General features: G+C 37.9%; 1 long non-coding RNA gene across 5 annotated transcripts; it reads left to right on the top strand.

The window, feature by feature from the left end:
• The first annotated feature begins 176 nt into the window (after window positions 1–176).
• Window positions 177–27,343, top strand: LOC137756023 (uncharacterized). 5 transcript variants are annotated; one of them, XR_011072153.1, is made up of 7 exons: window positions 177–513; window positions 6,581–6,661; window positions 7,998–8,107; window positions 9,836–9,955; window positions 20,796–20,851; window positions 24,071–24,398; window positions 26,305–27,343. It is a non-coding gene; the product is annotated as an uncharacterized lncRNA (long non-coding RNA). The 5 variants fall into 5 exon arrangements; XR_011072150.1 differs by having other exon boundaries at window positions 6,440–6,661; XR_011072152.1 differs by lacking the exon at window positions 177–513 and adding an exon at window positions 527–1,120 and having other exon boundaries at window positions 6,440–6,661.
• The last annotated feature ends 201 nt before the right edge of the window (window positions 27,344–27,544 follow it).

Genomic DNA, 27,544 nt, shown 5'->3' with positions numbered 1-27,544 from the left:
CCCTACCGCCCAGCCGAAGGGTTCGCATTCTCCCGCCTTCCCTCCGCCACCCGGGCGATTGGTCTGTCAACTCTTGGCCCGGGGGGAGGGTGCGGAGGGCGGCCAAAAGGTAGGCTGCGCCCCGCCCCCTCTTAAAGGGGAAGCACTGTCGGGTCCGCCTCTTTGCTCAATGTCTGAATGGGACTTGAGAGGGCAGGTGGCTGACCCCTTCCTTCCGTCCTGCCCACAGGGACGGGGAAGCTTGGCCCAGCTCCCTCGGCGCGGTGTTACGGACTTTTTCCCCATCAGATGGATGCAGCGCGGCCCCTCGCGAGCCTTAAAAGGAGCAGCAGGCGGCCGCCTTACGCAGCGACCCAGAGGGAGTCCTGAGGGGACTACGCGGCGGGCGTGAGGCGAGCGCGGCTCCGGGCATGCGCGGCGGCTACGTGCCCGTCGGGCCGGCACCGCCCTCTGGCTGTGTCTTCCTCCCGCCGCGGCCTTCGGGCTCCCGGAGCACCGGGGCTGATCGCCGAGGTAGGCGGTGCCCTCGCGGACCCCTGCGTTTCTTTCTCCCTTAGTCCGTCCGCTTTTTGAATCTCCCTCCTGGCTTCTGCGAGCTCCCGCCCTTCCGCAGACGCGGGGGTCCCCCGGCGCACCAGGACATGCAGGTTTTGTCCACCCTAGGGCTCCTGAGGAATCGCGTTTAGTTTAGGCTCACTCTGCCCCATACCTGTTTGTCCGACAGACAACCTTTAAAAAAAAAAAAAAAGTTTTCCCTCCGGGGATCAGAACGTTTAAACATTAAACGTAGGCAAGGGCTTCCTGGCGGCCTGAGGGGCACCACCACCTTAACATCTACGTAAGACTGAAAACCACTGAGGGCCGAGGTCCAGGGGTGATGGAGACGCGGGGACCGAGGATGGAGACCGAATCAGGAATCAGGCCCACGTCGTCATCTACGTGACCGGCCGACAGGGTTTAATTCCTATCTGGGGTTAAATGAAATGCCAAGCAGAGGAGTTGATTTTAATTCCAGATGGACTCAGTGTATATAACAGCGTGTATTTTTCAAAGAAATGGGTGTAAAGAGAACGAATACGCGGAGAATTTTAACGGAATGCCTATGTAAACAAGCACTATTGTGAGTAGTACATTTGAGTTAAAAAGAAAACGTGAGGGGGCGATAAATTGGGATTTCTCCTTATATCCAATTGGTTTGCAGCGGTGGGGCACCTGTATGGTGACCTATTTAGGGCACTTTTGAAACAGCTGTTAATAGTACGTTACCACTGACAGGGAAAGAGAAATCTAGACCTTGATCTAGAGGATATTTTAGATTTCAAACCGAAACAAAGCACTCTTGGAAATTTGAGTCTTGGGAACAAGATAATATGGCTCAGGACTCAGAGATTGTCTTGTATTATTATCCTGTGACACTTGGAGGTTTTGACCACTTGAATGTTTAGTCAACCCAGGCAGTCCAGTGTCTAGTATTTCTGAGAACCGTCTAGGGATTTTCTTGTTGTCATTCTTTAAATCAGATTAACCAGCCAGGTCTTGTCAAAAAAGTCACTGTTAAGAATTGAATTTTAATCACCTTTTACGTAAACCCTACTATTTTTGTTTACTCATAGATTTAAATCAGCTAGTTTTTATTGAAGGCCCAAAATAATGCAAGATGCCTTATTATTTACTGATTCAGATTAGACACAGAACGCACATATGGGTTTTATTGAGCCTGAGAAGTGGTCTGCAGGCAGATATAACATATGGTTTGAGACTAGAAGTGAGAAAACGCAATGATTCATAATACCTAGAGCACTCCTTCCAGGAACCATGAGCAGGATGAGGAAGGAAGGATGAGTATGGAAGTGAAGACCTTTTAGAGCATTATTTTGACCTTTCATAATTCTGTTGAACAGGCTGAAAGGAAGCAAAAAGTCTAAATAATGATTCTGCAGCTTGTGTTGATCTAAACCTATAAAGAACACTCTCATATGGTAATCTATGTGTGTATGTGAATTGTCAGACATGTGCTTTTTTTGCTATAATAATTTATAAAAGTTAATCAAAGACTTAACTCCTGCCGTACTTGTGAAAGCAGATTGTGTGAGGAGAGTAAAAAAAAAAATCACTATACTCCCCAAACTCAGCCCTTTGACTTTGGTTATTTATCATGTCCTTTTCTTTTTAGTTATCACTTAACTGGAAATTTGGGGCCTTTTCAAATTCGGTTCCTGTACCCTGCTAAATGCAATATTTAAAAGTCCCCAATTCTCCACAATATAGAAGTTAATTGGTGATATTTAATTGTATGAATAAAGCAAAAAGGCATCTTATTTGCTCTTCAGTATATTTTCTGAAGTAACCTTAAAAAAGATAAGTAACTGACACCCCCAAATTAGTGGAACTATTTGAGGTTAGCTTTAATTTCTAAATCAGTTACTGTGAGACATCCCTGGTAGAAATGTTTAAGAGATCTCTGGTAGGCCCTTATTTATACTGTAAGGGGAGGGGGGACCACTTCAAACTCTGATGGAAAACAAACTAGCAAGTAGTTCTGAAGGTTTCCTAAAGATACCTCCTGAGAAGATTCAGCTACTGCTTGAGTCAGGACAATTAAATTTGAAGTCCTTTTTTTCTTTTTAATATTTTTTAAAACTTTATTATGGAAAATTTCAAGCACACACAAAAGTAGAGGTAATAGTACAATAAATCCTAATATACCATTCACCCAGCTTGAATATTTATCAATATATGGTCCTTAATATTTCACTCCCTTATCCTTGCTGGATTATTATCATTTTCTCTGTACTTTAAATATGAACGGATGGATAAGAGAGAACTTTTTAAAAACATCCACAGTACCATTATCCCATCCAAAAATTATCTTACTGTCATTTAATATCCAGACAATTGAAATTTCCCTATTGTCTCATTAATATTATTTTACACTTGGTTTGTTCAACAGGATCCAAACAAATTCCACACTGCATTTGGTTAGTGAGGTCTTTTCTAAACTAGTAAAAGGCAGTTAATTCCCTATTTAATTCAGGGAAGCAGATAGCAATGTTTTTTCTAAGGCAGATATTTGGATTGTTAAAAAGCACTGTTCAAAATGTAGGGAAATTCAAGAAAATCACTTTAAACAAAATCCTCATATTGAAAGGTCACCAATTGATAGCCCACTGTAGAAATGTAATTATACCTAATGCAAATAAATAAATCCTTTAAAAATCTAGGCATTTGCTTTAGAGTGTAATTTGTTCTAGAAGGTCCAAGTGAAGCACTTTAAATTGTACTGAAAAAACCTGAAACTTTAAATCAATTCATTAGTACAATAGGCGACAACAATAACCACAAATACTAACAGTCTACATCTCCACTGAGCTCAGTTTTAAAGCATTTTTGATTGCTTTATTGCATAAGTAGTACAACTTAATTGTAGAAAAAAAATAAAGCAAAAAAGAAGACATATAAAATCACTAAAAATGGGAAATAAGTCTTCTTGGTATCTAAGTATACTCCCAAGATGATTCCATTTTAGTTTTTTGTTTTAAGGAAACACTTTGTCTAGGACTAAAGGACAAAGTTAAGAAAATACCAGAGTCTCGAGATGGAATATTGCTAATATGAGTACTGTTAGCCTGTACATTTAGTTTATGAGGTAGGCAGCGCAGATGGGTGTATACAATCAATCATACTATGGGTTATAGTACTGTGCAGCAATTAGAATGACCACTAACAGCAAAAGAGGATCCTAAACCTTTTAATGAAGGTACTGTGAATGACTGGGTCTATAGTCATAGAATTTTCAGTATGATAAAATGTCATTCCCATAACCAAGAAGAAGAGCAAACACGTATTATCCACTTTGGTTATCCCAGAGAGAAAAATAACATGTATGGTATACTTTGCATATTGCTGACCAGAAAAACATTCAATTTTCCCTGGATGGTTACCATAGTTACATGAGCCGTTTATAACATCAAGAGGAGGAACTAGGTCACAGTATTAAAGGAGTTTGAATTATGCAATTATGTTTCCTAAAAGCAGGGGAAAGGGTTTAAAATTTAGGGGAGAGAGATTTATACTAATGTTCAAAATTGAAATTCTAGTCTAATTTTGCTGGTGAAACAATAAACCTGTCTAAAATTAAATGGTTGATAGTGTAGGTGTAAATAGTTTAACCTGTACAAATAATGTAATAGCTTGATCCATAAGTGTGATAAAAGAGATGCCAGCACATTCTGTCCGTGTCATTACCCCTTTATCTTAGTGAGCTACCTTACCTTAAAATGTTTTTGTAGATAATCAATAAACCCAACAATAGCCTAGAATCTTGGAGTAGCCAAAACATGTAAACTGAAGCTTTGACCTCTTACCTTTGCAAGTTTGAGATTAAAGCTTGGTACAATGCCTGTCATATGCTGCTCTTAATTTGTTGTAGAGATTTTCCTATTAATTTCATCAAAGGGACAGAGAAGGGTGGTAAAGAGGGAAGGTGTTGAAAGCCATGTTAGCATAGACTTCATCCTCTTTAAATTATGTGTGTTTCTTTTTTTACTAAGAACCTCAAAAAAGATAATTTTATTCAAGAACTGTGTCTGTTGTATCAGAGCCCTGCACAGTGCTGAATAAATAGGGGTTGGATGAAGGAAAAGCAAAGAAGGGGCTTCCCTGATGGCGCGGTGGTTAAGAATCCGCCTGCCAAAAAAAAAAAAAAAGAATCTGCCTGCCAATGCAGGGGACACGGGTTCAAGCCCTGGTCCGGGAAGATCCCACATGCCGCGGAGCAACTAAGCCCGTGCGCCACAACTACTGAGCCTGCGCTCTAGAGCCTGAGAGCCACAACTACTGAGCCCACGTGCCACAGCTACTGAGCCTGCACGCCACAACTACTGAAGCCCACGCACCTAGAGCCCGTGCTCCACAACAAGAGAAGCCACCGCAATGAGAAGCCCGCGCAGCACAACGAAGAGTAGCTCCCACTCGCTGCAACTAGAGAAAGCCCGCGCGCAGCAACGAAGACCCACCACAGCCAAATAAATAAATAAATAAATTTATTTATTTAAAAAAAAAGAAAAGCAAAGAAAAACCTTCATCTCAAGGTTGCACAATTTCAGATGGTCATTTTTAATCTTCTGATCACTATAGACTCATAGACTTTGTATAGCTAAAACTAATCTTAGTTCAGTGATTTCCCTCAAAGGAAGAGAGAGCAGGCAACAGGCAGCCTCACTGAGTAGCTGGATGAGCCACTGCTGCTGATGTTAATTCATCATAACCATCATGTCTATAGGGAAGGAAGGGGGAGAGGTTGAGAATCCCTATTATAGCTCACCTCTAGACCAATTTTTTTTTTACAGGTGATAACATGGGGACCCAGAGAAGTTAAGTAACTTGCCCAGGGTCACACAGCAATTCATGAAATAAGTGTACACCTAAAAATTTAAGAGTAAAACAAATATTAGTTAATCTTAGCTGATAATCATTGGAAAGGAGAAAAGTACCCATAGAAAAAACAATTAAGAACTTGGGATATTATAAAATTACTTTTTCTGAGAAGTCTTGCAGCAAATTTGACAAAATTACCTCTAAAGGAAAATTAGAATTTCCTGAACAATGATTTCCAAAATAATCATAAAATCAAAAGTACTAGAAATCATGTATCCTTTAGACATTTATTTTCAAGGGCAAATGCCTTTTGCCTTCAGCTCTAGTTAAAATAAGAATGGTTTTTTAAAAATAAAACTCATGCTACTGGTGAGGAGCTTTTTGCTGAATCTTTTGTTCCTTGTAATGATTCTAATTGATTACTTAATGAGGCTTTATTGGAGCTATTGTTACATTAATTGCTCTTGGCAAGGTTAATTTAATCCAGCACTTTGGTGAATATTGATTTAGCTTCTGAGGGTAAATTTAAAAAAATTGTTTATCTAATTTATTTCTGTAAATTGGAGTTCTCTGACTCTTTTATCTATGGAAACCAGTATATCTCGCTTTATTCAATATATCTTTCTGGAAAATTGTGTTAAAACCTTATTTTGCTACAAGTAATTTTATAAATTTATTTATTTTATTTATTTATCTTTGGCTACATTGGGTCTTCGTTGTTGCACGCGGGCTTTCTCTAGTTGCTGCGAGCAGGGGCTACTCTTTGTTCTGGTGCGCGTGCTTCTCACCGTGGTGGCTTCTCGTTTCAGAGCACGGGCTCTAGGCGCGTGGGCTTCAGTAGTTGTGGCTCGTGGGCTTCAGAGCGCGTGCTCCGCAGCATGTGGGATCTTCCCAGACCGGGGCTCAAACCCGTGTCCCCTGCATTGGCAGGCGGATTCTTGACCACTGTGCCACCAGGGAAGCCCCTACAAGTAATTTGAAATGTGCTGGTTCTATAAAGTAAAAGACCCACATTTTAGAAATATTTAACAAATAATTTATCTTATTTTCTTTTGTTTTCTAGACTGCCCTCAATTGTTTTCTGCTTGAGAAAACATAGGTTGTGTTCTTCATTATCTATCTGCAGCCAAAGTGTGGCATCTTTTGCTTGTTCTAACTGTGGTATACATTCCAGATCCTTTAGCATAATATACTTTCGTCACAGAAATGACATCTTCAGGGAGACAACTTTGAAGAAATGCCTGAAAGTCACAGTAGAAATACTTTCTTCTGTTACCTCCCGAAAGTAAGTACTAGAATTAGAGAGATTAAAAGAGCAGAGATATAAAAGTTATGGGGAACAATTTCTGTGGAAAGTATTAGAGGCTAAAAAGCTTACTGTTATGGGAAAACAGAAGAAACAGAGAAAGGAATGATTATTTCAGGCATTAACGGTGGTGGTACAACAGGAGAATTAAAGTTTAGGGACCATGATATTTAAATTATATCTACAGAAACTATTTGTTACTCCTTTATGCATAACAAAAAATACAGTTGTAATACAGGGTTGGACTAATAGCCTATCTAACGTAATCTTTGAAAAGTGGCATGATGATTCAAAAATAATTGCAAAAGAGCCTAGTGGCTTCCTTACATGATGTTAGTTTTATTTTTTTTAAATTTATTTTATTGACATATAGTTCATTTACAATGTTGTGTTGATTTCTGCTGTACAACACAGTGATTCAGTTATACATATATATATACTCTTTTTCATATTCTTTTCCATTATGGTTTATAACAGGATATTGAATATAGTTCCTTGATGTTAGCTTCAGAATATGCCTAACTTTTACTCTTCAGGTAAAATATCTCTGGAAGAATAGTCCAGTGTTATCTATGGTAGTAGTTGCCTTTGATTTAGAGCCTGGGGATCTGAAGTTGGAGGGAGACTTAGTTTTCACAAATATCATTTTGCACATTTGATTTTTTTGATACACGTATTGCTTCAACAAAATTTAAACTTTATTTTTAATATAAAAGAAGCAAAAAGCTTTCCGTACATTCTGCAATAACAAAATGCATATGTATACTACCCACTGGGAAAGGAGCACATGAGTAAATATACTCAATATTCAGATTTAGTTCACGTTTTTGAGAATTTTTCTGCTACTACTGCTAGTAATGTCTATACTTTACATACTAGCATTCTAATTGCAAATATATTGTTACACAAAAACAAAATTAATAAATACCACATTGTTAAGCTTGAAGCTTTTGAAGACATCACACTTTAGAAACTGATCTAGGCAGTTTTGGCTCAGAAATACATTTTTTTGTGAAGTTTTTTAGCAGTTTAGGAGAAGTTATGTGTAGCTTTTTTCTCATTCAGTATAGCCCTCAACTTGTTAAGAGCTTTCTAAATTTTTGTGTGATCTTACTTGAATACCTTAGGTTAAGAGGGAATACCTCTTATCATTTTTATGAGTTAAATGTTTTAAAAATTCACATTCAGGCTAATGTTCTGTGTTCATGCCATCTATAACTTGTACCTACAACCTCAGAAGGGAACTGCAAACTGTGTCTACCCCAGAAGGAGTCCTTCCCTGATGTCTCTTATTGAGCTGTGGTCTTCTCTATAGGATTGAAATTTCGCAGAAGTATCTAATGAAGAGGAATCTGAACATAGCAGTTGAGGAAGGAAAAAGATTGGGAGAAGAGCCCAGATGTCATAAAGCAAAGAGAGGATGAGGTACAGGAAGCAGCTATTATTATTTCTGTTGCGTGGCTCAAAGAACTCCGAGAAATTGATTCCATTCCACTGGGCATAGTTTTCAATTTGGGCTAGGAATTTATTTTTTAATAAAATTGATATTAGTGGAAACACACGGGAAACAGACAGGAAAACAATTGAACATAGTGACCTGAGTGGTTACAATACCTCATATAAGGCATCTTTTTCAGAAATTATTCTTCGGTGTGTGTTGGGTTGCTTTCTAGGTAAGAATGGGAGTGACAACTCTGCTGTAATGAATAAGGGCCTGGGTAGGGAGGGGGAAGGAGAAGCCAGGAAGGAGCAATTAACAGGGAAATGAGGTTATGTGGAAGGAAGGAGATAGATTCAGGAAATTTCCAGGAGGTAATATCAACTGGGTTTAGTGACTGTTTTTAGGGGACGGGGCCATAAGGAGGTGGTGGCAATGTTGTGCAGAATAGAAGATCCAGGAAGCAGAGCAGGTTTGTTGGGAAGGATACAGATTTAAATCATACAATGTTTATAACCCTGTAGTTTTTTTTTAGGCCTCCTCTTCCAAACAGCATAAACTGTTGCTTCCTAGATGTAACCTGCTTGTCTGTAAAGAACAGCCAGCCATAGAAATTGGAGGCTGGGAATGTGTTGGGAAGGGTAGAGAGACTAGAGGAAATGATTTAGATGTGCAGTGGTCTTAAAAATATTTTCCCGCAAGCCAGGACTTAGCTAGCTTTGTATCACTTCTATTAGTAAGACGGGAGTCGGTAATAGGGGATAGCAAGGATGGACAGACCCTTGGGAGGAAGAGGTAATGCAGCAGGTCTGGTTGCTTATTCCTTGCATGTCTCCAAGGAAACCATGACTGACCTGGCCAACCCTGGGAATTTGGCCTGTGCAATGTTCTTTATGTTAGTGACGATTTTGTTGTGTACACCTGGAGAAATGGAACACGCCATACTGGCTTGTCAGGTTGCTTTGCACAACACGTACACCTGGTTTCATTGCTGGGGACCTGAGTCTCAGTTGCCATAGCTGATTGTATAGCAGAATGTGTGGACGTTAATAGCTCCCCATAAAAGCCTTGGACCCTGAGACTCAAATGGGCTTCCTCAGGTAGAGCTATTCCACGCATGCCTGTAGTTTTGCTGCTAGACAGAGAGAGAGAATTCCTTGCAACTTCAGGCCAAGAACATTGGAAGCTTGTGCTGACCTCTCTGGACTTCCCCAATGCATCTTTTTCCCATTGCTTTTGCTCTCTTTCCTTTGCTCTAATAAGTCCTAGCCATGTTTATAACCTGCTATTGAGGCTTGTGAGTGATTCTGGGATCACCAAAGGAAACGACCATATATAAAGTTCTGAAGAAATTTAAAACCCAATTTGTCCATTCGAGTCTTGATAGGATTCACTGAAAAAAGAATAATCAACATATGCAAGTATGTGCTATGTATGGATTTAAACCGAATCAAATCTTTGGTCCATGTCCAGGAGACATTTATAGTCTCTGTAGGGATATAGAACACGTATATAGAGTGTTAGGAAAATGCCTACAGGCACAAGTATAAATAAAATCAAATTAGCAATAAATGTAGAAGCAAGGGAGAAAAAGAGAGTAAAATTTGTAGGAGTCAATCATGGTTTATGGAAGATGGTGCATATTTAAGAAGAAATATGGGACCATGTTGTCAAATAATAGCTTTTGCTTTTTTCCTTCATATGTACTTTCGCAGTATATAAAAAAAAATGAAATAAGAAACATTTTTTTCTGGATTTTATCTGATGAGTGCTGAGTCCAACAGAACTTTGACTGAATTATTTGTGTGGAATCAAAATTTGCACTAAATCAAAATGTAAGTATTCTATGTAACAATATTTTTTGAGCCGTACAGTTATTAATTGTGGCTATGAGTTAATATTCTCTTATATTATCATTCCAAAGACTCCACCCAACTCCTGTTATAATCAATAAATCATATCTGGTATTTCTTCAGCTATTTAGTTAAACTGCTTACAGCCAAAGAATAAGAATGAACTTTGAAAGTTCTGCTTCTGGTACTAGCCAGATAGGTCCTATCAAATCACCCTCCCGCAAATAACAGCTATAAATTCTGGATAAAATATTTTAAAAATACCAAAAGGCACTGGAAAGCAAGCAAAAGATGTCAATACTTGGAAGAATGAAATGGCACTTCAGGCGTTTCCTATTTTTATGTCTTTAGCCTGCAGTGCCCAGTTTTGTAGGATGACTTAAACTTAGAAACTTGCAGATGTACTGGCTTGAAGAGCCAGAGGATGGAGACCAGGGCAACCACAGTGTGGTACAGGGCCTAGAATTAATATCATGTACTGCCTTGACATCTGGTAGAATCAGGAAGGTTATGAACAGCCTAACACCAAGTTCCCTTCCCCATCTGCTCCCATGGTCCTAAGATCCCCTAGCCAAACAACCCTTTTTGTCTTGGGGACCAGGTACATTTCCTGCTTGTACCTGAGTGGCAGGTTTCATTTCCCTGCAAACCTGTGGAATTATTCAAAGAAACCAATCCCATCCCCCCACAGGAACCAGGGACTACCTTGATACTACAAAATCTGCCTCCCTCAGTACCTGGTTGTTTACTGTGTTCTCTGGTGTAACCCTCATGTATCCCTGAATGGTGTCTGGTGTCCTCGCCCAGGCTATGAGTATGTGTGACTAGTAAACTGCCATTGATCTCACCTGACAAGTGCTGGGTGTCATGTATTAGGCCATTCCCATAACCCTAGGGTGGGAATCCTTGCCTCACCAAAGAGATGAAGAAGAGGCAATTAAAAGAACAAAAATGGAAAGTGGAGGAGAAATCCCAGAAAGAAGAGAGTCACAGAGAGGGAGCCTTAAAGTCTGTGTGGAAACTGCCCAAATCTCTAGCTAATTCCTAAACCACACATGTGCAAGGTGGACTCCAGGCAGCCCAGTTAAGGCCAAGAGCACTGCACTGAGTTAGAGTTTGAGTTCAGCCAAGTGAACAGCGTGCCAAAACAAAAACATTGCTGCTCTTTAGAGAAACATAAAAGAACTGAGCATCTAGAGATGCTCAGTACATCATTCACTATGTCCAGGATGATATCTAAAACTACTAGACATATGGAGAAGTAGGAAAATGTAACCCCAAAACCAATCAATGGTGAGTAGCCCAGGATGAATCAGTTATAATTCGAGACAAGGATTTTAACGTGGCTCTCACAACTATGCTCAAGGACTTAAAAGAAAACACCCTTGTAATGAATGAAAATATAGAATATCTCAGAAAAGTAAAGAGATTTTAAAAACTGAAAGGAACTTCTAGTACTGAAAAGTATAATGTCTGAAATAAAATTTTCACTGGATAGCCTTAAGATCAGAGTGGAAATAACAGAAGAAAGTGTCTGTGAATTTGAAGTTAGATCAATAGAAATTATTCAATCTGAAGATCAGAGAGGAAGAATATTTTAAAACGAAATAATGAACAGTACCTCTGGGACCTATAAGGTAATACTGAAAGATCTAACATGTAGGGTTCTAGAAGGAAAAGAGAGAACGGGGCATAAAAAATTTTTTTGAAGGAATATGGCCAAAATGTCTGCAAATTTGGTGAAAGACATAAATAGCCAGATTCAAGAAGCTCATTGAAGCCCATGCAGGCTATAATGAAAATCACATCTAGGTACAGCAGAGTCAAACTACTGAAAAGCAAAAGCAAAGAGAAAGTTTTGAAAGTAGCCAGGGAAAATATTATTATATGAAGGGAACAAAGATTTGAAGTACTATTGACTTCTCATCAGAATCAAGTGAAATGACATCTTTAAAGTGCTAAAAGAAAAGAAAGAAAAAGTCAACCCAGAATTCTCTATCTAGAAATATCTTTCAAGATGAAATGAAATAAAAATATCCTTCAAGAATGAAGGCAAAATAAATACGTTTTCATTTAAAAGAAAACTAAGAGAGTTTATCATCAGCAGACCTGTACTACAAAAAATGTTATACGAAGTTCTTTAGACAGAAGGGAGATAACACTACATGGAAACCTGAATGTTCAGGAAGGAATGAAGAACACCAGAAACGTAAATATAAATGGCTTTTTCCCATATAATATCTTTAAAATATATAACTTTAAAGCAAAAATTATAATGTTATAAAATGGGATTTATAATACATGCAGATGAAATACATATGACAACTATAGGTTAAAGATAAGAAGGGGAGTGTAGGGTTCTTGTATTTTACGTGAAGTGCTGCAATATTAACTTTAAAAACACTGAAAAGGATGTGTATTGTGAGCCCTAGGACAACCACACACACGCACACAAAAACCCTAAAGGTTTTGCTAAAGTTAATCAGTTAGAATGGAATTCTAAAAATTGTTCAAGCAATCCCAAAGAAATCAAGAAAAGAATAATGAGGGAGCAAAAAAACAGATGGGACAGACAAAACAAATAATAAAATAGACCTAATCCATATCAATAATTACTCTAAATGTAAATGGACTAAACAATCTAATTAAAGGCAAGAATTGTCAGGATGTATTAAAAAGTAAGACTCAATTATATGTTGTCTACCAGTGATGCAATTTAAATATAAAAGCAACTGATAGGTTGAAATTAAATGGATAGATAAAGTTGTACACAAAGTATAAGCATAGGAAGGCTGGAGTGGCTATATATTATATAAAGTAGATTTCTAGACAAAGAGAATTATCAGCGATAAAGAGCAACATTTGATAATGATAAAATAGTCAATATATCAAAAAGATGATTATAAGTGTGTATACACTTCTAATTAACAGAACTTCAAAATACACGAAGCAAAAATAGGTAGATTGAGGGAAGAAATAGACAATTCCATAATCATAGTTGGTAATTTTAACACCCCCCTTCCTCAGGAATCAATAGGAAATGTAAAAAAAAAAAAAATTAGTAAAGACATAAGATCTGAACAATACCATCAAGTACCTAATGCTTAACTGACCAACAAGTGCAGAAGAATGAACTAAAACAATTTTTATGATGGATTTGGAGATAGATGTCCTTCCCTTTGACTGTTGAATCATATTCTATTTACAAAGTTAGATTTCCATTCCGCCCTTTGACTGATTAAAATTACAAAATACATTTAAATTTTTTTCCAAATTTGAGCTACTTTGTACTGTAATAAATATCACTTATCCTGAAACTATGACCATTTCCTTCCTGAGAGAAGTAATGAGTTTATTCTAAAGAGAAAATAGGGGCTTCCCATAGCCAACTCTCATTCCTATCTTTAAATTCTCCAGAATGTTTTAATATATATATTCTACCTCCTACCTTGCTTGAAAGTAATTGACCCAGAAATAGATTTTTCTGTATATACCATATTTCCCTTTTAGTTATGTGTAAATTCTGTTTTTATAAATCCAGTTAAAAAAAACTTCACAGATGAAGGAATAGGCTTGAAGAGATTAAGTATCTAGGCTAGATTCTAGCCTGAAGTCAAATAGCTCCTGAATAGTGGAGTCAGGTATTCTGGTTTCTGATAAAAGTTTTTCCATTATCCTGATATAAATTAAAAGAATCTTTTAATAACACAAATTCTCATTTTATTTGTTGTATAAATTTAGACTTTTATAGAAGTATCATTTTCTTAAAGTGACACCTGTTTGCTTTTTTATAACTGCTTAACTATTGCAATGTATTTAGCATTTTTATAACTGATGAGAAATGTTTAGTATTCTCCATTATTGCATAGTAGTAATTGCTTCCAACTTTGCCACTACAAACAACACTACAATGAGCACTTACTTGTGAAGTTCCCTTGTGAACCATTAAAAATCTTCTCTAGAGTATATCTAGGAATGAAATTACTAGATAATAGCATGTGGACTTTATCACTTCACTAAATACTGCCAAATTGACCTCCAAAAGGGCCACACCAATTAACACTCCATGAGTTGTACATTTGGGTTCTTCCTTCCTTACTTCCTCACCATCACTTGGTTCTATCCAACTTCCTAATCTTGTTTAATTTATTGGATTAAAAAAAAAATTATTTTTTCAGTTTTGGATTTGATTACTGGTGAGGTTGAGAATCTCTTTATGAAAATTCTTTGACCATTTTCTTTTATTGGTTCCTGTTTCTTTTTTTTTTCTTACAGGTTTGCATAAGTTCTCTGTAGCTATTTTTCCCCTTATTGGTTTTCAATATTGTAAATATCTCTTCCCAGTCAGTTACCTATGTGTTAACATTGCCATTATGTTTTCTTCGAATGAAACTACTTAATTTTGGCATACTCATATATCCATTTGTAAATTCAAAGGCTTCTTTTAAGAAAATTTAAGGAAATTTTCCTCTTTTTAATAGGTTTTTAAAAAATGTTTCACACCTTTAATCCAACTGGAATTTATTTTTGTATATGGTGTATAGTGGAGACAAATGTTTATTTTTTCTTCTGTGAAGCAAACCACTTTTCTATCATCCATTAAATAATTCTTCTTTTCCCCTATGATTTGTTATACCACCTCTGTGTGACTCAGTCCTCGTACACATTCCTGGCTCTATATCTTGACTCTGTTCTGTTCTCTCCGTCTTTTTGTCTTTCCTTACCCGAAATACACTGTTTTTAAGTTTTGTTGGCTCAATACCATTTCTTAATATTTGATAGGTGAATTCCCTTCACTTTCTCAAACTATCTTAGCTAGTTTGAGGAGGTTTATTTATTCATAGATATTTTAACTTTCATTTGCCAGATTCCTGTAAAAAATCTCGCTAGGATTTTTATTGGAATTGCACTAAATTTATAGATAAGGTGGGGGACTGAACAATTTTACAGTTGTCCCAACCAAGAACATGATATAAATGTCCATTTAAGCAGGATTTCTAATCGTCTCTTTATTTCTACTTTTTTTTTTACTTTATTTGAATATGTTTTTTTTAAAAATGCACATGAAATGGAAATCAAAAGAAAACTGAAATAGCAATAATCATATCACATAAAATAGACTTTAAAATAAAGAATGTTACAAGAGACAAGGAAGGACACCACATAATGATCAAGGGATCAATCCAAGAAGAAGATATAACAATTATAAATATGCATGCACCCAACATAGGAGCACCTCAATACATAAGGCAACTGCTAATAGCTATAAAAGAGGAAATCGACAGCAACACAATAATAGTGGGGGACTTTAACACTTCACTTACACCAATGGACAGATCATCCAAATGGAAAATTAATAAGGAAACACAAGCTTTAAATGACACAATAGACCAGATAGATTTAATTGATATTTATAGGACATTCCATCCAAAAACAGCAGATTACACTATCTTCTCAAGTGCACATGGAACATTCTCCAGTAGAGATCACATCTTGGGTCACAAATCAAGCCTCAGTAAATTTAAGAAAATTGAAATAATATCAAGCATCTTTTCTGACCACAATGCTATGAGATTAGAAATCAATTACAGGGGAAAAAACAAACACATGGAGCTAAACCATACATTACTAAATAACCAGGAGATCACTGAAAAAATCAAAGAGAAAATCAAAAAATACCTAGAGACAAATTACAACGAAAACACGATGATCCAAAACCTATGGGATGCAGCAAAAGCAGTGCTAAGAGGGAAGTTTATAGCCTGCCTCAAGAAACAAGAAAAATCTCAAATAAACAATCTAACCTTACACCTAAAGGAACTAGAGAAAGAAGAACAAACAAAACCCAAAGTTAGTAGAAGGAAAGAATTCATAAAGATCAGAGGAGAAATAAATGAAATAGAAACAAAGAAAACAATAGCAAAGACCAATAAAACTAAAAGCTGGTTCTTTGAGAAGATAAGCAAAACTGATAAGCCTTTAGCCAGACTCATCAAGGAAGAGAGGGAGAGGACGCAAATCAATAAAATTAGAAATGAAAAAGGAGAAGTTACAACGGACACTGCAGAAATACAAAGCATCCTAAGAGACTACTACAAGCAATTCTATGCCAATAAAATGGACAACCTGGAAGAAATGGACAAATTATTAGAAAGGTATAACCTTCCAAGACTGAACCAGGAAGAAATAGAAAATATGAACAGACCAATCACAAGTAATGAAATTGAAACTGTGATTAAAAATCTTCCAACAAACAAAAGTCCAGGACCAGATGGCTTCACAGGTGAATTCTAGCAAACATTTAGAGAAGAGCTAACACCCATCCTTCTCAAACTCTTCCAAAAAATTGCAGAGGAAGGAACACTCCCAAACTCATTCTATGAGGCCACCATCACCCTGATACCAAAACCAGACAAAGATACTACAAAAAAAGAAAATCACAGACCAATATCACTGATGAATATAGATGCAAAAATCCTCAACAAAATACTAGCAAACAGAATCCAACAACACATTAAAAGGGTCATGCACCATGATCAAGTGGGATTTATCCCAGGGATGCAGGGATTCTTCAATACAGGCCAAGCAATCAATGTGATACACCATATTAACAAACTGAAGAATAAAAACCATATGATCATCTCAATAGATGCAGAAAAAGCTTTTGACAAAATTCAACACCCATTTATGATAAAAACTCTCAGAAAGTGGGCATAGAGGGAACCTACCTCAACATAAAAAGACCATATATGACAAACCCACAGCAAACATCATTCTCAATGGTGAAAAACTGAAAGCATTTCCTCTAAGATCAGGAACAAGACAAGGATGTCCACTCTCACCACTCTTATTCAACATAGTTTTGGAAGACCTAGCCACGGCAATCAGAGAAGAAAAAGAAATAAAAGGAATACAAATTGGAAAAGAAGTAAAACTGTCACTGTTTGCAGATGACATGACACTATACATAGAGAATCCTTAAGATGCCACCAGAAAACTACTAGAGCTAATCAATGAATTTGGTAAAGTTTCAGGATACAAAATTAATGCACAGAAATCTCTTGTATTCCTATACACTAACAACGAAAGATCAGAAAGAAAAATTAAGGAAACAATCCCATTCACCATTGCAACAAAAAGAATAAAATACCTAGGAATAAACCTACCTAAGGAGGTAAAAGATGTGTACTCAGAAAAGTATAAGACACTGATGAAAGAAATCAAAGATGACAAAAACAGATGGAAGGATATACCATGTTCTTGGATTGGAAGAATCAATATTGTGAAAATGACTATACTACGCAAAGCAATCTACAGATTCAATGCAATCCCTATCAAATTACCAGTGGCATTTTTTACAGAACTAGAACAAAAAATCTTAAAATTTGTATGGAGACACAAAAGACGCCAAATAGCCAAAGCAGTCTTGAGGGAAAAAAACGGAGCTGGAGGAGTCAGACTCCCTGACTTCAGACTATACTACAAAGCTACAGTCATCAAGACAATATGGTACTGGCACAAAAGCAGAAATACAGATCAATGGAACAGGATAGAAAGCCCAGAGATAAACCCACACACCTATGGTCAACTAATCTATGACAAAGGAGGCAAGGATATACAATGGAGAAAAGACAGTCTCTTCAATAAGTGGTGCTGGGAAAACTGGACAGCTACATGTAAAAGAATGAAATTAGAACATTCCCTAACACCATACACAAAAATAAACTCAAAATGGATTAGAGACCTAAGACCAGACTCTTAGAGGAAAACATAGGAAGAACACTCTTGTCAAATCCGAGAAAGATCTTTTTTGATCCACCTCCTAGAGTAATGGAAATAAAAACAAAAATAAACAAATGGGACCTAATGAAACTTAAAAGCTTTTGCAAAGCAAAGGAAACTACAAACAAGACGAAAAGACAACCCTCAGAATGGGAGGAAATATTTGCAAATGAATCAACAGATGGAGGATTAATCTCCAAAATATATAAACAGCTCATGCAGCTCAATATTAAAGAAACAAACAACCCAATCCAAAAATGGGCAGAAGACCTAAATAGACATTTCTCCAAAGAAGACATACAGATGATCAAGAAGTACATGAAAAGCTGCTCAACATCACTAATTATTAGAGAAATGCAAATCAAAACTACAATGAGGTATCACCTCACACCAGTTAGAATGGGCATGATCAGAAAATCTGCAAACAACAAATGCTGGAGAGGGTGTGGAGAAAAGGGAACCCTCTTGCACTGTTGGTGGGAATGTAAATTGATACAGCCACTATGGAGAACAGTATGGAGGTTCCTTAAAAAACTAAAAATAGAATTACCATATGACCCAGCAATCCCACTACTGGGCATATACCCAGAGAAAACCATAATTCAAAAAGAAACATGCACCCCAATGTTCATTGCAGCACTACTTACAATAGCCAGGTCATGGAAGCAACCTAAATGCCCATTGACAGACGAATGGATAAAGAAGTTGTGGTACATATATACAATGGAATATTACTCAGCCATAAAAAGGAACGAAATTGGGTCATCTGTAGAGACGTGGATGGATCTAGAGACTGTCATACAGAGTGAAGTAAGTCAGAAAGACAAAAACAAATATCGTATATTAACACATATATGTGGAACCTAGAAAAATGGTACAGATGAACGGGTTTGCAGGGCAGAAACTGAGACACAGATATAGAGAACAAACGTATGGACACCAAGGGGGGAAAGCGGCGGGCAGGTGGGGGGGATGAATTGGGAGATTGGGGTTGACATGTATACATTAATATGTATAAAATAGATAACTAATAAGAACCTGCTGTATAAAAAAATAAAATTCAAAAATTCAAAAAAAAAAAATGCAAGTGGTAAATCCAAACAGTAAAAAGGGATATACAGTGAAAGTAAGTATAGTCTCACCCTTCACCCTGCCTTCCCAGCTCCTTTTCCCAGAGAAAGCCAATTTCTTATCAGTCTTTCCAGAGATTTTCTATGCATATACTGGCATATATGTGATAGAATGTTTAAGGGGACTCTTCCTGTCAAAATTTTAGCTGAGGGAAGAATTCTTTATATGTTTTATTCTAAACAGACCATCATGCAAAAATTTCAGCGTGGATACATGGGTCTTGACCCCTTATCTACGTTAAAGATATGAAAAGGTTAAGAGAGAAGATTTGTGAAGATTACTTTAGAGTTAGCTGTGTTGTGGAGTCATTCAGAGAGAAAGGGTGGGGAATACTTAAGGTCAAGAGAGTAATTTCAGTGAGAACTGTCAGAAAGTCTAATATGTTTGCCTATAATCAAGGAGACACAGTACATTAACTGACTCACCTAGAAAATCTAAAAACGAAGAGATGGGTAGCTCCTGAGAAGGCAAGAACGAAGAAAGCTTTGTTGGTACTTTGGTATCAGCCTGCCATTCTTGAGTTTGGCCTAAAGTTGCTCAAATATTTCCTGCAAATCAGATGAGGGCCACAGAGCCTATATTTATTTATTTATTTTTAATTAATTAATTTATTTTTGGCTGCTTTGGGTCTTTGTTGCTGTGCATGGGCTTTCTCTAATTGTCGCAAGTGGGGGCTACTCTTTGTTGTGGTGCACGGGCTTCTCATTGCGATGGCTTCTTTTGTTGCAGAGCACGGGCTCTAGGCGCGTGGGCTTCAGTAGTTGTGGTGCACGGGCTTAGTTGCTCTGCGGCATGTGGGATCTTCCCGGACCAGGGCTCGAACCCGTGTCCCCTGCATTGGCAGGCAGATTCTTAACCACTGCGCCACCAGGGAAGTCCCTATAGTTATTTAAAATTCTGACCTAGAGGAACAATGGAACTCTAAAAAAAAAAAGTCCCCATGGAATGGCCCTTGGAAGATCCTATTTGCAGCAGGAGGAAAATACACTGCTGAGTCATAACACGGTCATTCGTTCCTCGTTGTGGTCTCTGAAGGACAAAAGCGCCTGTTGTAGAGAAGCACAGTTAAACTCTTGCCAGCACCAGGGAGTGAGAAGTCGTCTGATTGAGTTATCAGATTTAAATCTCTTGTGATCAAGTATGTGCACACGGTCCTGTTCAAAATCAAATGTTCTCCAACAGTCGTATTGAGGTCTTTTTATGGTAATGTGGAATACTGGGAACTATAGCCCCCAAGGTCTAACCAGGGTTCTCTCTTCCATGCTTTAAGTACAAAATTCTGAGGCTTCAGTTGAGAATCTAAATTTACTATCGAAAGTGTGCAGGCCTTCTCCGTGTGGAGGCAGAGGAGGCCCTCCCGCACTGGAGGGGACACAGGTCTCAGGCTCTTTAAGTTCCATCTTGCCACCTACAAATCTGAAGCCTGAAGTGATCGGATCTCCTTTTAATCAATAACAAAGAATGCCTGCACTACAGATATTTTTCCTGCATATGGATTTTGAATACCTTTTATTGTGGTGGTGGTGTTTTTTTCAAGTGGGAGCATTATAAAAATGACTCTGATTAAGGGTAGAAATTTTCAAAATAGGCAACACTAAAAAGAAGTACATTGAATTTCGACATTCACAATCTACCACACAAAGTTAAGTACTTTTAATACTGTTTTGTATGTCCTTCCAGTCTTTTTTTCATCTGTGTACTTTTTTTTTACATAATTGAGCTGATAATGTATATACTCATTTGCATTGTTTATAATGGCTAAGTAATATTCCATCATATAAAAATACTATAAGTTAATTACAATGTTTGGTCATTCATGTTGTTTTTAGTTTTTCTCTATCTCATAAGGTTGAGATGACCATCTGTGTGCTCAATTGTTTTTATGTATTTTGGATTATGCCCTTAATAGAGGCCCCTTGAAGCAGAATTATTGAGTAAAAGCTCTTGCTACGTCTTGATATTCAGGTAGGTATTCTCTTTTCCTTCCTTCTCCCTTCCTCCTGTGAATCATTCAGCAATATCCACAATAGTTGCTTCCCTTCTATGCTTTATTTTATTCTCTTTGGGATCTTGGATTTTTCTCGAAGTCCTCTTTCAGTTGCAAAGTTCTTTGCACAAAACTGCCAGCTAACCCAATGGGCCCCCATGTATTTCTACATTAGCTCCAATGAGAGAAAGAGAGAAAAGCTCAAGGTTCACATTTTATCTATCCGGCTTCCTAAACTCTTATCTCTTCCCAACCATCTTTATTTTAACAACAGAGATACAAATCAAAATATTTTACCTATTTCATCTTATTTAACTCTCATAACAATGACATTAAGTGGGTCTTACCATCTTTGTTTTATAGATGCAGAAATTGAGGCACAGAGTTTAAATAACTTGCCCAAGGTCATACATTAAACAGTAGATTCAAGATTTCAATCCAGGCTTATCTAATGTCAAAGTTCTTTCCATTACGCCACTGTTCCTTCCTCATTAAAAGAAAACTCATTGAGCAAATGCCTAGTGGATTAAGTTCTCAAATAATTATGTAGGGGAGGAAAACTTTCCTCTTAGGTTCTGTGCCTGGGGCCTGCGAATTAGACTGACAACAGACTCACAGAAGAAAAGGCATACAAATTTTGTTTGATGTTAATATTTTAATTTTTTCACATGCATGGAGGCCTTCATATAAAGTGAATATCCAAAGAAACAATGAAATGCCGTGGGCTTATATACCATCTTAACAAATGGTGATAAGTTCTGGAGAAGTGACAAGACAAAGTAAAAGGGGTTTGGACTTCTGTGGGTGGTAAATTGTGGGAAAGTAAATATATGGGGGAAAGTAATGGAAGATAGGGTTATTTAGTAAGGTTTCAGCAGACTCATCTTGGTATCAGCCCCATCTCCTGTGATGAATGTTGTTTTTCCCTTCCTGGTACAGGAGAGGATGACATTCTCAAAAACGGAAATTTGTGCTCTGCTTTTAGGCAGGAAAGGGGAGAGCAGAGAGTTTTTCTTGCATCTGTTGCTTCTCAATTGCCATCAGCTCAAAACAGTCCTTATGCCAAAGTGGCATATTTGCGGGTAGCATATTCTGATCCTCTTCAATTTACCACTGCCACTTGATGTGATTAGATAAATAACTAAAATCCAGCTTTCCTTTGTTCTTTGTGTTCCTCTGTTACATTTTCCTTATGTTCAGACCACTTATTCTTCCAGTTTTTCCTTTAGCCTTGGCTCCATAACTGTGAAATTGAAATTTTAATTAGGTAGCACAAAATGATTTTCTAAGAAGATTCCTGTTAATTAAAAAAAGCATTGCCGATCTAGGTGCTGTTTTTAAATTAAGAAAATTGAATGAAATTGCATTTGTATTCTGCTTTAACAATAAACATAGTCTGATACAAAAGAACTTATGAATATTTCCAAAATCGAAAATATAGTCTTACCTTTTTTCTTGTCCTCAGTAGTATTGAATGCACATGCTGATTACTCTCTTGGTTTTGCTGGTGGGAATGTTTCAGATGTAAAATTAAGCATATACTAACTGTACATCCGTTAGTTGTAATTTTAAAGCTCAGTTCAGCCTAATTTAAAAGACCCAGGAAATGTTTACTATTGATAAGATTATTTTTTTTAATTAAGAAATTCCTACAGTGTTCATAGATGGATGAATGGATAAACAAAATGTGATATGTACATATAAAGGAAAGGAAAAGGAAGTCTTAAAAAGGTACAGAAGTCTGACACATGCTACAATATGGATAAACTTTGAAGATGTTATGCTCAGTGAAATAAGCAAGTTACAAAAGGACACGTATGTTTCCACTTATAGGAGGTACCTAGACAGAAAGTAGAATATGGTGGTTGCCAGGGGCTGGGGGTAGGAGGCATGGGGATGACAAAGTTCTGGAGATGGATGGTAGTGATGGTTGCACAACAATGTGTATGTACTTAATGCCCATGAACTGTACACTTAAAATGATACATTTTGTGTTATGTGTATTTTACTACAATTTTAAAAATTACCAAGCACCTACTAAGTGCCAGTCACTGATGAACAAGACAGTAAGGTGCCTGGCCTCTGGAAGCTTCCATCCTAGTGGAGGAAACAATGACTAAGCAAAACATAGACAAGATAATTATGAAGGAAATAGAGAAGGATTTGTGATTCCTGGGAGCAAGGGATACTCACTCTAGTTAGTGATATTTGAGATCAGACCTAAGGATGAGAATGACGCTTTAAAGGCATTCCAGGTAAAGGGTGCAGCAAGTATTAAAGTCCCGAAGAGGGTAAGGACTTGATGTGTTTAAGGAAGCAAGCGAGGCCAGGGTGCTGGAAGAAGCAGACAGAAACTCTTCATGTACCATCTGGAATCTTCTGAGTTTGTTCAAGGAAGGATGATGATGGGTTACATCAAGGATCAGCAAACTTTTTCTGTAGAGGACCAGATAATAAATAATTCAGGCTTTGTGGCCCAGAGGAAACCAAACAAATAATTCCTACAATGACATTGGGAAGAGAAGAGTCTGACATGCTGTCTGTAATTTTACGAAAGGAGTGGCCAATAGTGACCGTTTCTTTGCCTCACTTAGAATTGATCAGAGCATTCTCTGAACTCTCATCCATCCACAGGTGGGACTAATCACAGGAAGAGGGGCTGGAAGTGAGAAATAAGAGAAAAATACAATGTTTGTTAAAAGGCTGACTTGGATATTTGGAAGAGATCGTGTTGTTCAGCTAAGCTATCAGCAAAATTGGAAGTAGGCAGTTTTGCTTTTGATACCTGTTAGCACCATTCCATTTTCTAGTAAATGTAAACTCCTTAGGTGTTTGGCACATAACATGCCCAATACATGTTTGTTGAATAAGATGTTTATCTGTGTTTCCTGTGTTTTTGTTTATTCCCTGAAAAAGCAATGCCCTAATGCTGCCTCCTGGTGGCAGAGTGTTGTGTGCAATACAGAGACTTTCTCAAGGAAGGTGGGAAAAGACTAGAGAGGTAGGCTGCTGTCAGACTCTCCTGAGATGGACTTTGCCTAAAAAAGCATAATCTTATGAGGCTGGCTCTCTCCTCTCCTGAGGAAGCAGCCCTTTTCATGAGTGTGACATCCACTGGTTGTGAGTTATATCACAAGTCATTTCTTTGGCTGATATTTCACCAATTTTACTGATTGAATGATTTATTCTTTTTACAGGTTACATCAGATTTTAGAGCATGTACTGTGTTTGTGATTGCCATCTCTTAACTGTTGGAATGGAACAAAACATTGGAGATTATTTTAATGAGAAAAGCTTCTCCAGGAAGTCAGTGATGACCAAAAAATTAGGGTAGGGAACTCAGGGAGACCAAGTCAACTGTAAAGTGAGATTCTTGACATCGTTCAGCAGCTGCTTCCCAGTGGATTTAATTAGTAGACATCTGGTGGGAAAGGTACCACAGCACTGACAGCAAAAAGCTGCTTCAGCTGGGTGTGATGGCAGCTTGAAATCCAGGAGGAAGGAAAACACAGTAACCAGGGTGAGGTAAGTCCTCTGGGAAAGGCACCATCACCAGCCTGTTCTGATCAGTTGTCTGGGGGAATTTCTAAGGCAAAGCCCTTGCCCAGTTTGCTTTCTGGGGCATAATTGTTTGGGGTCTTGTTGGAGAAAAAGACCTTGAGAACGGGGAGAGGGTGTGCTCCAGGACCTGGGTAACTGGGTGGCTTTAATGACCATCGTCTTACAGTGTGGGCCCTGGGAAGAACTTACTGGGGAGTCCCAATAGCTAATTTTTCACATTGTCACTCTACAGGACATCTGTACCAGCACATCTTTCCCATTTTGTGGTTAAACATTCCTCTGGAGAATTATCCCTGAGGCACTGAGAACTTTATTGTACTTTCCCCACACACCCGCCTCCCCCCAGCCTCTTGGTCTCAATTCAGAGGTCAGTCCAGGTGCCCAGCACAGGACAACCTCTTTAGCTGGTCCGAGAGCTATTGCCAACTCCTGAAAACACAGAAGTAACTCACCTTCGTTCTGGTCCTACAGCTTTAAAAGCTTAAGTGAGGGCTTGTGAATCATCTAACCTGATGAGGATATTTGAGGCCCCATATGATAAGTGCACTTTGTACCATAAACTCAAGTAAAAGTAAAAATCAAATCAATCGATAAAATACAAATATTTTCTACCACTAAATCGCTAAGGCAATTCCAAAGAATATGCTTCTGGAACAAAAGGCAATTCCAAAAGGGGTGCCCTAAAAATGTTTTGAAAGTGGTAGAATAATGGAATAAAGATATTCTTTCCAAATAAAGATATTTTTCTTTGAGGTACACAAAATTGGGATTTGTAAATTTGTTTTTTTTTTTCTTTAAACATAACTCTGATTTTGGAAGTATACATATTATCTGGAGCAAAACATCTGTCATGTTCCTCATGAACACTTCCCTTTTACCCCTTTAGATACTTGCAGTGACATTTTAGATATTTAAAGTCAATCAGTGTGATTTTTCAAATGCCTAGGATTATTTATTATATACTTATATGACTACGAAGAATGTAGAATTGAGTGCTTTAATAGTTATACATGCCTTTTGATTATTTGTCCAGCTATACTTGAGAGCTATAAATTTAAGATGTATTTTGCTCAGCAGTGAGAAGCTGACATTTAACATTTGTGAGGTCAGTCAGGCACTAGGTAGGTGAAGTCAGCCACAGAGCACTTACTTTCCATCTATTTCCACACCCTCCAGCCTCTTTAGGGCAAAGTTGTATTTGTTCTGTCTACTATGATCCAAACGAAGCCTTGAAAAACTGTCAACTTGTTGGCCATCTCAGCTTCTATGTTACTTCTATTACTTGACCTTTAAGAGAAAGTCTCTTATTGAAGGATCCGTGGCGTAAAAAGAGGTTCCCTTATTAGACTTTAGGGATTAAATGGTTGAGGAAGTACTTGTGATCAGACATCATTTAAAATCAGTAAGTCGTCTTCTAGCAATGTATCGCGCTGCTCGGCAGAACTCATTTTTAAGCTGTACCACCCACCTTCCACACGCTGTCTTGCTCAGCAGTAAGGCAGTTAACACTTTGTGATTTATGAAGTTAGAAAGCCAACATTCTTAAGATAAATGTTGGTGGTGAATTCACACCTCTTTGTGGACTCCCGAAGCTATCTGTGTCCTGATCCCTAGAACCTGTGAATACGTTACATTACATGGCAAGGGAGAATTAACGTTGCAGACGGAGTTTAAAAAGTTGATCAGATGACCATCTAACCAGATGATCTTAAAATAGGGAGACTATCTGTGTGAACCCAGTATAATCGCGAGGGTCCCTGTAAGTGGGAAAGGGAGGCAGAGAAGTCAGGGTCAGAAAAAGATGTGACAGCAGAAGCAGGGTCGGTGCAATGCAGCTTGAGGACTCAACCTACCCTCTCCGGCTTTGCAGATGGAGGAAGGGGATCGTGAGCCAAGGAATGCAAGCGCTTCTAGAAGCTGGAAAAGACCCGGGAGGCAGACTCTCCTTCAGAGCCTCCGGAGGGAAAGCAGAGCAGCCAACACCTTGATGTGAGCCCGGGGGACCTCACTGGACTTCTAACCTACAGATTTGTATTGTTTAAGCCACCAGATCTGTGGTAATTTGTTACAGTGACAATAGAAAATCAGTATGTTGTTATTGTCATTTGTTTGTCTGCTCTAGGCCAAGACTCAGTAGGGAAGCTTTGCTTTGACATATGGCAGCATAAATTCCCTTACAATAAGAAAGGATAGAATTTTGAATTCTAAAAAGCCACCAAAGTCTACAAAAAATTCTTGAGCTGACCTTATATTATTTCTATCTTCCAATCCTTTCCCCTCTTGCTTTAGATTGACAAAGATCAAAAAGGGGTCAGCAACTGTCTTTCATGATTCTCCCAGAACCATTATTACACTGAAATTTACAGGATGTCTGACGTATGAAGTACTATCGTCCATGGTTTCAGAAAGTAAAAAGCTTAAATCTTCACTCATTTGTTAGCTCACAACAGCAAAAGGTAACAACTGAGAAAAAAATAAATGAAGCAAAGAAAGAGAAATATCAAAGGGAAACTGAGCAAGAGCTGTTGGGTTTACACAGAATGTTCCGAAGAAAACTTGGGGTAATTAAGGAAAGAACGCAAAGACGACCCTGTTTTATTCCATACTTGAGCTGACGTAAGTCTTCATCTGCTTAGTTCCTGAATTTGCCCCAAGGTTGTGAATAGAGAAAAAGAAATCTTTACCAGAACCCAAGCAGCCGTGCTTCACCTGGTATGATTTGATTTTAGGCTACTGTCTCGAAATAATTCCTCCCCTAGAAGAATGTGTTGGGCAAAGTAATGCCTGACCAAGTATAAATAGTGCCCCAAGCTTTATCGAGTACCTTTAGCATATGTACCACCAATAACAGTTTGTTAGAACTTTTATGCTATCCATGCTTTATAAAAACCACCAGTATTTATTTCAAATTACTTTTTTAAAGTAAGATTTTTCTAAGTTTACTCGTACAGCAATCTCAGGGATCCCAAGAAGGGCCACCTTGTTCCGCAACCCCAAGGACATCAGTGCAGAGTGACATCCACGGTATTCCATGTGAACGCGGCCCCGTGCTGTGCAGCTCAGCAGCTTTGCATTCAAGGTCTCGATGCCTTCAGGATTTCTCGCTCAAG

The sequence above is a fragment of the Eschrichtius robustus genome, chromosome 21 (assembly GCF_028021215.1).
Source record: "Eschrichtius robustus isolate mEscRob2 chromosome 21, mEscRob2.pri, whole genome shotgun sequence".
Taxonomy (NCBI): domain Eukaryota; kingdom Metazoa; phylum Chordata; class Mammalia; order Artiodactyla; family Eschrichtiidae; genus Eschrichtius; species Eschrichtius robustus.
This window is presented reverse-complemented; position numbering and strand designations above follow the sequence as displayed.